Below are 8938 nucleotides of genomic sequence, written 5' to 3'. Positions count from 1 at the left end.
CAGGGGAACGTGTGTTGTTCAAGTATGTTGTATTGTACTCTTTGGAGTCGTTTTTTCTCATATTTAAGTGTGATGGGGACTTATTCAATACTGTAGTTATTTCAGTTATCTGTGTTCCATTACGTTTATTGTTGTGTGTAAATGCCAAAAAATGAGTTTAATCATTTATAATGTTCCTGTACACTACTGCATAGCCGTATGTTCATGATTGATGTCATGCCAATAAACGGTAATCAGTAATTTTGGCAAGTTTGCTAAATATTCTCGTGATGATGAAACGTGTAAATGTGATTTGGTTGTTTAATTTTGTTGTTTAATTATTGAATACGGTGAATTGAGAAGTCTACGCATGCTGTGTATTGTATGATGTTACTATATCATTCTTTGTCTTTGTAGTCGCAGACCACAATAAATAAACTTGTCAAGTGGAATACAAGCCTTTGCCACTCTAAAATAGAATCAACTAGAGACCAGCCATGCATTTTTGACAAATTCCATCACTGTTAGAGATGTTGAATGCTTATTTCTGAATTCATACTGGTGGTCATTTAGTAAATGATATTATTCCTACAAAACGTTTCTCAAGTATTTTAGAAAATTAAGGTAACAGCGAAACAGGTCTATACTTTTAAATCTTCCTTTGCTCAAAATAGTACCAATTAATTGACAGAAATCAGACAAGGCATGAATTCTGGTGCAAGTGATCCTGACATTTAGACCACTGGTTCCCAAAAGGGGGGGAGTAGGGGATATTTTAAAATATTTAAAATTGTCTGTTTTAAATCATAAAAACAAGATTAAACAAACATGTGCGTTTAGCATCTGTAACCCACCTAAAAAGGGGTTAACTAATAATCGTTAAATTCGAATCATTATTTGTTCATATTTTGTTTGAATCATAAGTAATTTTATTTTGAAAATCGAAAGCTTTATTTTGGAAAAAAACCGGAAGTAGTGCTCTGCCGTACTCATTCTAGCTTAGCATCGCGAGTACGATCGAGCATTGACTTCTGATTTCTCCTGTGTAAATGTGAAACAAGAAGAAAAAAAGTATGCAAAACCTACTTCTTTTCCCTTGACACTTAATATGCATTTGCCTATAAGGTAAACCCATGTAAATGTCATTTTAGAACTTCAAGAATCGTCAAGGAAGCATTTATTGCTAGGCTTTCTGGCGGAAAATCCCCTTCCTTGGTAAGCTAGCTCTGGAAAGTTCTCTGTGATTGTGTGTGTGGAAAACACCACGAGGTGAATGAGTCTTTGCTAGCGGCTGTCTAAAGATATTTTGCACATTTTATGTTGTTTCTGGAGAATGTATTTTTTGTAAAAAGCAATTATTTCATGATTTAAAAGTGAAATGATTACTGGTTTGGCATATTTCATAAAAATAAGTACTGTGTGATGTTCTTACACTGTGAAGCATTTAGTCACCGTCTCCAACTGTGACTTAAGGTACATAGATACTACATATTAGGTTTAAGGTCTAAATCACAATACTTACCCTAATTATCTGACCCCAAATTATTTACCATATATTTATTATTTGAACCGACATTAACCTTAGCTTCACCTTACCTAACAATTATGCGTGCTCGTTCCGTAAGAGAGAAGACCAGAAAGCCAATCAGCCGAATCACCAAGATTTTATTCCTAACAGCAAAAGCTAATACAGTATCGGGGGCTCGGTTCCCTCTCAATACAGATCTGTGCGCTCCTGTGGCCATCAGAGAGCGACACCACACCCGAGTTGCCCCGAACAGTTATAGAAAACAATATGCAAATTAAACACACCAAAAACCCTAGCCACTATCATTTCATTAGTTACATGGTATCTGCAATATATTTCTTCAGATGCTGATTGGTTCTCTTTTCCCCGCCGTCTCAGATGACGCCTTTTCTTGTGCACATGACTCGCTGGGTTGTAGCTCCTGAAAACACCAAGTTATCTGCATTCCAAGAGGCCGGGGCCTTCAGAGAAACTGTGGCCCCCGCCTTTGTCTCCCTGTTTTTCACTGGCGGCACCTGGTACCATCAAACCGCCCACACATTGTGTTCCTCTGATACATCCGCTCCCCTGATACTGCAACCTTGAAACAACTCTACTTCTACTCATTTGTAATACAACTTTGAATAATTAATAAATGCTTAACATAAATTTATATATCTTCACAAACTAATAATAAAACCCTTCACTAGCCATACATGTATATGTCTTCACAAACTAATAATAAAACCCTTCATACACATTGAAAATATGAATGATGCGTATTACCTTAAAGATAATGTGTCTTTGTAAATTGTAGTGTTCATAATTAAATTGTGGTCATATTATTGCAGCCCATTCTAATTTCTAAAGGTTAAAATGCTATGTTTTGATTCCCTTGAACTGTTAATAGGAAAATACTAATTGTTACCTTCCTGCAACAATACTATTTTGTTTTCCTTACTGAAAAGTGATTTTAATGTTGTACAACACCTAGAAAACCCAGCTAGATATTGCGTTTATTATTCTGGACTATAAACCTGTTGTTTATACAAGTCAGGTTTTTTGGATGCAAGAAAAAAAAACGAGAAGCTTCAGTCTTCTACAAAATGGACCAGTGATCCATTTGATGGAGCCTCCCATGGCGAACTGTGAAAATCCACCATACAGCTTGACCAGCGGATCCTATGGTAGGATTGTGCCAATCTTGTTGACCAAGAACAACAAGGTCCCCTTCCTGGACATTTCCCTGACTTTTGACTATTTCCCTTGACTTTTGACTTGACTAAATCTTGGATCTTCAAAGAACAATTTCCACAAGGAACAATTTTGAAAAGGACATTGTAAGAATAATAATGCATTTTAGTATTCATGTGTTTGATTTTTAACATTAGGCCAACTTGCTTAGTGTGCTTTGCTTTCACATACGTATGTTAATTACACGCCCACAAACACACACCCCCCCACACACACAAACACACACACACACTCACATAGACAATACAAGTTCATAGTGTTCCAGCTGCTTTCGCTCCCCTTTCCCCTAGAGCTGGAACACCTTTGTTATCAGGGACACCGAAGAATAATAAAAAGAAAGGGGGCGCAGGAGCCGGGCAGAGTGTTTTAGGAACTGTAATCGTACACTTCCCTGCGCTCTCCTTGCAAGTAAAAAGACAATATTGTTGTGGAATGTCTTCTCTCCTCATTGTGTGCATTGTTTATGAATGTCTCACTTGGTGTGAACCTGACAGACATTCTATTTTAATTTAATTTTATTACTTTATATATATATATATATATATATATATATATATATATATATATATATATATATATATATATATATATATATATATATATATATATAGGTGTGGATGCTGGAGGTCGCTGGATTATTTAGACAAAACAGCAGATAAAAGGAGTGGAAGTATTGATTTGTTTGTGAAAAGGACAGAATGTCATATTGATAAGGATATGATTATGACCATTGATGACCTGAGGAAGGAATGACATCTGTTTGGACAAAGTTGACAAAAGTGAAGCAGACTTTTTTTTCCCCAATTTCTATTTACGAACCAAATATTTTGTCATATTACTTGAAATGTGACTTAATTTCTTTTTAAATAAATTGCCAAGAGAGGACCTGGATCCTTGAGTGACGTCCACCTGTCTAACAGGACCAGCTGCCTGTACTCATTCGCACTTCTGATCAGTTCTTGTTTACCACAATGATTTTCTTTGTTACATTCAGAAATGGCTGATTTAACCTAAATGTGATCATTATTTATAAATATATATGTGAGAGAAATATTTTGAAAATAATTTGGTTAAAATGTCCCATTCATTCTGTGCACTATATCTTTTTTAAAGCTGTTCTGAATAACTATCTGAAGGCAGGAGAAAAACAATTCCCATCAAGCAGATTTTAAATTTCAACATTTCCTTCCCTGATGACAGCTGTACTATATACTTTTTCACACAGTAATTCTTTGTTTTAAACTTTGTGATAAACTAAGTAATAACGAAGTCCCCTCTTTACCTGAACAAAACGACACAGGTCCACTCTTGAATGGTATTGGGCGACAATAAAACACTTCTAATGTTTTGCAATCAAAATAAATATTCAATCATTGTCATTTTACAAAATTCTGGATGAAATAGCTACCGATTTTGATTCTTCTGCCTAAATATGCTCATAAGACTGACTAACTTCAATTTGTTTGTTATGTTAAAGGGTTTCCCTAGACCTGAAATAAGACGCAGCAGTTTAGCTAAAGTGAACATAGCTGCTATTTACACATACTGAATCTTTCTCTCTGGTGAGTGTCATGCATCACTATGATGGTGTGTTTTACTATGTGCTTTTAAACACCTTGATTGTCACCATTATACAGTAGTTCTTTGTTTCAATCATTGTGATCAACTGTCAAAATGACAGAGGTGCCGTGTTGGATGGTATGAAGCGACGCTCACACCCCTAGGAGTTGTATGTTCCCATTCACACTGCTGATGCACTTTGTTTCCTTCAGAAATGGCTGATTTAACCTAAATGTGATCATAATTTAAAAACGTATCTGTGAGACAAATATTGTAAAAATAATTTAGTTAAAAATGTCGCATTCATTCTGTGTATTATATATTTTTTTTAAAGCTGTTCTTACTAATTATTATCTGAAGGCAGGAGAAAAACATTTCCCATCAAGCAGATTTTACATTTCAAAATTCCCTTCCCTTATGAGAATATGTACGATATGTACGATATATTATTAAACACAGTAATTCTTTGTTTTAAACTTTGTGATAAACTAAGTAATTACTGGGTCCCCTCTTTTCCTGAACAAAACGAGACACGTCCCCTCTTGAATGGTATTGGGCGACACAAAAACACTTCTCAACTCTCAAATGATAACCAACTTGGTTTCAAACAAAAACATAGTACAGATCTTTGTATTTATGCACTTAAAGAGATTGCATCAAAGTACAGTTAGTCTCAATTAATCAGTTTTTTTATGCTTCATTGATGCATCTAAGGCTTTTGATAGAATTAAACACCAAAATTCTAGTGTATTGGTATAATAATCAAACATTTCAGGTTAAAAGGGAAGATGCAATATCATCTCCTTTTTGTGTTAGGAACAGAGTAAGACAAGAAGGAATATTATATCCTATTGTATTTAATGTATATATGAATGATTTATCAATTCAGTTAAAAGGATCCAATACAGGTTGCCTCGTGGGTAATACACTAATAAATCATTTAATGTATGCAGATGACCTGATTCTCTTTAGCCCATATAGTGCTGGTTTGCAACAGATGCTGAAAATGTGCTCCTGCTATGGCATAAGTCATGATATTATGTATAATGCCAAAAAAAGTGGATAGGAAATTATGTTTCTCAACATTTTCTTTATCAAACACTCCACTTGCAGTGTGAAAAAACGAAATATCTTGGCCACCCTTGGTATCGGCGACCTTGCAAGTACAGAGTACTTGAAAATAAGATACCGATACCCGGTACTCGGTACTTGCCCATTCCTAGTTTCTATCAATTTGAGTAAGCCACTTAGATTGAAGAACTATCTTTATCTTGAGTAGGCTGATGTTTATGTTATTCCAGGTTCCAAGCCACCCTTCGATCAATGACACCAGCGAGAATGTCATCCGGTGTTATACCTTGGAGAATCAGTTGGTCAGCTCCTTAAAGAGTATGATGTAAGTTGAAATGCATCTCCCTCTCTCTCTCTGCCTCTCTCGCTCTCCCTCACACACACACACACACACACTCATATCGAACTTCTGAAAGTAACTATAGTCTAAAATCCCAAATATTTGTTTTGTAGGATGCAGATGACAGCAATATGGAGGAGGACCTTGCTCTGCAACGGCTGAAAATTTTCAGCACAGCAAAGAATATGTCGGAACGTACAAAGGAAATGGGGATCATTGTCGATGGGACAAAGACCCTGACTGGTCTCTATAACTTCTCAAGGGCTTGTGCCATGCTGATTGGCTTGGTTTATGCACTTAATCTTTCCTATCCAAAGGAGCTCAAATACACATTTGAAGCCTTTGAAAACTTTTTCTTGAATTGGACAATTCAAAGCTTTCCCCAAAAGTGAACAGCCTCAAGAACAAACTAGTGGCTTAAAGTGGGAGTGGATTCAAAAATGTTCTTTATAATAATATGTTCTATGCAGCCCCACTAGTCTAAATGCGGTATTCTGATTAATATTGCGTTTGTGGAATCTCAATCGGATAGCAAAATCTGGTGTATAAAAAGGGGTGGATTTTGCTGCTGAATTCATATTCCACAAACATAATATTAAACAGAATACTGTGTTTAGACTAGTTAGAATAGAACATATTGAAAATATTTTCTCTGCCTCAACTTCCCTTTAAGAGTCCCCACACTAGCACTCAATAATTTTGTTCTTAAGTCAAATGTTTGATTTGTTGAAAATGTTCATACTCGTTTGAAGGGTGTGATGTTATATACCCTGGACAGCAACAACTATCTGTTTTTGTAAATTAATACAGTATTCTAGAGTGAGATGCTTTTATTCTGGGGAAAATATGTGTGAATGCTGAGGCTCAACTGGATGAGCTGAACAGTTGAAGTTGAAAAAATAATTTCGAATGGTTTGAGTCAGCGGAAAAAGGTTGTAAATATAACAGTGTTAATTTAGGGCATTTGCTTTTAAACAATGTTACATTTTGGAATAGAATGAGTTGAACAGTTTGTATTTTGAATGGTTTAAATCAGTCAATAAATGCAGAAATTTTAAGTATATCAATTACTATATTGATACATATATAGGAATATTCAATGTAATATAATATATTGTGTAAATACATATGTATACATACATACTTTACATACAGTATATATGTGCATATGTATAATTGTGTATATTTATGTATATATACGTATGTATTAATGTGTATACATGTATGTATGTGTATATTTATATATATTTCGCACAATTAACATACTTGTATTTTGCCTGTATTTCACTAATTTAAAAAAATATACATGTATTCTAAATCAAAAATTATTTTGAAGAATGTGTTTAACTAGGTTGCACATTTAAATGTTTGTTTACTGTTTTACTATATATGTGTGTGTCACTTATTGCTATAAGATATGACATTAAGTAAATTTGACTTGAAAAAAATGACAACAAAGTGACAATAACATTAAATAGATTTAAAGTCATGTGGTACCAAATATAACTTAATGAAACATTTTAGTTATTGAATGCAAATCATTATTTTTCACACATTTAGAAAGATAGCCTCAATTTTACCCATAAAATGAGTACATATAAACCATCCAGATATTTAGTAAGTGGAACTCACTTCCGTTGAGTTAATGAGTAGATATACATCAATTTAAATGTAATTAATTAATAAATCTGAATCAATATATTCCAGATATTTAGTGAATACAAATCAATTTACATAAGATAATTGATATATATAAATTAATTTCAAACAATTAACTAGTAAATCTAAGTCATTATCCAGAAATTTAGTAAATATAAACCAATTTTTCTAAGACAATTAGTATGTATAAATTTAACCTAATAAATTAGTAAATCTAAATCAATATCTCCCAGTTATTTAGTAGAAATAAATCAATTTCCTCAAGATAATTAGCATGTATAAACTAATTTCACCTAATTAATTAGTAAATCTAAATCGTTATCATCCAGATATTTAGTAAATAGAACTTGATTTCCTAGAGATAATTAAACAGAATGTAGTATGTAAAATTGATTCCACCTACTTAATTAGTGAATCAAAATCTAAATGACTCAAATTTAGTATATCTGAATTACTTTTTTTCAGATACGTAGTAAATTTTAATCAGTTTTCGAGTTGAAATTGAATTGGTGGAATCGGTGAAAGTGAATCTAAATTCACTCCACCTGTGCTATATTATTAGTCAAACCAAAATATTTAAACCAGTGATTTAATTATTTTATATTTAATAGTTTGGTTTGAATCTACTTAGTTAAAATCGTTTTTAGTCAAAGTTTAGGTAGTAAAACCTATTCAATTATTTTTTTATTCAATTGTCACTTTGTTGCCTCAATTTATTTATGTAGATGATGGTCAAACTTTTTACAGTGTACTCCTCAGTGAGGACTGTATATTTTACTGTGTATTTGGACGGGCCTTATTACTCCGCGGTGGCAGTTTTCGTTGGTCAGTTGTTTGATTCGAATGGCTCGCTTTTGACAAACCAAGAGTTTGTTTTGAAAATGGTGTAATTATTTCTGTTTCTGAATTCAATACTGTTGTAAATGCTATTTGTGCTGGTGTCATTATGCTATTTAGAAATTTGGCTGGTTACAACTTAAATTCATTACCCATTGATCCAACGAAAACTGAATTTGGCAGGATTTGATTTCATCGTAACCGCACCAACTATAATTCACAGAATTTTTCCAAAAGATGTTGCCTCTGTTCCATATGTTGTTTTTTATATGAATAATCTTGTCATTAATAATTGAAAAAAAATGGAATTTACCTGCTAAATATTTGATTAACAACAAGATAAAAGAAGTAACATTCATAATAATCCAAAGATGTTATCCATGTGAGGTTCTCTTACAGTGATTAAAATACAATCATTGACACTAGTTGCTCTTTCTGTGATGACTCTCCTGAGGCCGTGTGTTCATTTTTTGGGGATTGCCCATTTTCTGTTCAATTCCATCCATCCATCATCTACCGCTTATCCAAGGTCGTGTTACGGGGACAGCAGCTTCAGTGGGGAAGCCCAGACTTCCCTCTCCCCAGCAACATCTTCCAGCTCTTCCGGAGGGATCCCAAGGCATTCCCAGGCAAACCAGGAGACATAGTCTCTCCAGCGTGTCCTGGGTCGTCCTCGGGTCCTCCTTCCGGTGGCACATGCCCGGAACACCTCACCAGGGAGGCGTCCAGGA

The 8938-nt window shown here is 34.2% G+C and overlaps 1 long non-coding RNA gene across 1 annotated transcript; it reads left to right on the top strand.

Moving 5' to 3' along the window:
• The first annotated feature begins 970 nt into the window (after window positions 1-970).
• LOC147145408 (uncharacterized) lies at window positions 971-6809 on the top strand. The gene is made up of 4 exons (XR_015087593.1): window positions 971-1050; window positions 1131-1194; window positions 5602-5696; window positions 5825-6809. It is a non-coding gene; the product is annotated as an uncharacterized LOC147145408 (long non-coding RNA).
• Window positions 6810-8938: the final 2129 nt, after the last annotated feature.

The sequence above is a fragment of the Filicampus tigris genome, chromosome 7 (assembly GCF_054856515.1).
Source record: "Filicampus tigris isolate MCC_2025a chromosome 7, RoL_Ftig_1.0, whole genome shotgun sequence".
Classification (NCBI taxonomy): Eukaryota; Metazoa; Chordata; class Actinopteri; order Syngnathiformes; family Syngnathidae; genus Filicampus; species Filicampus tigris.
This window is presented reverse-complemented; position numbering and strand designations above follow the sequence as displayed.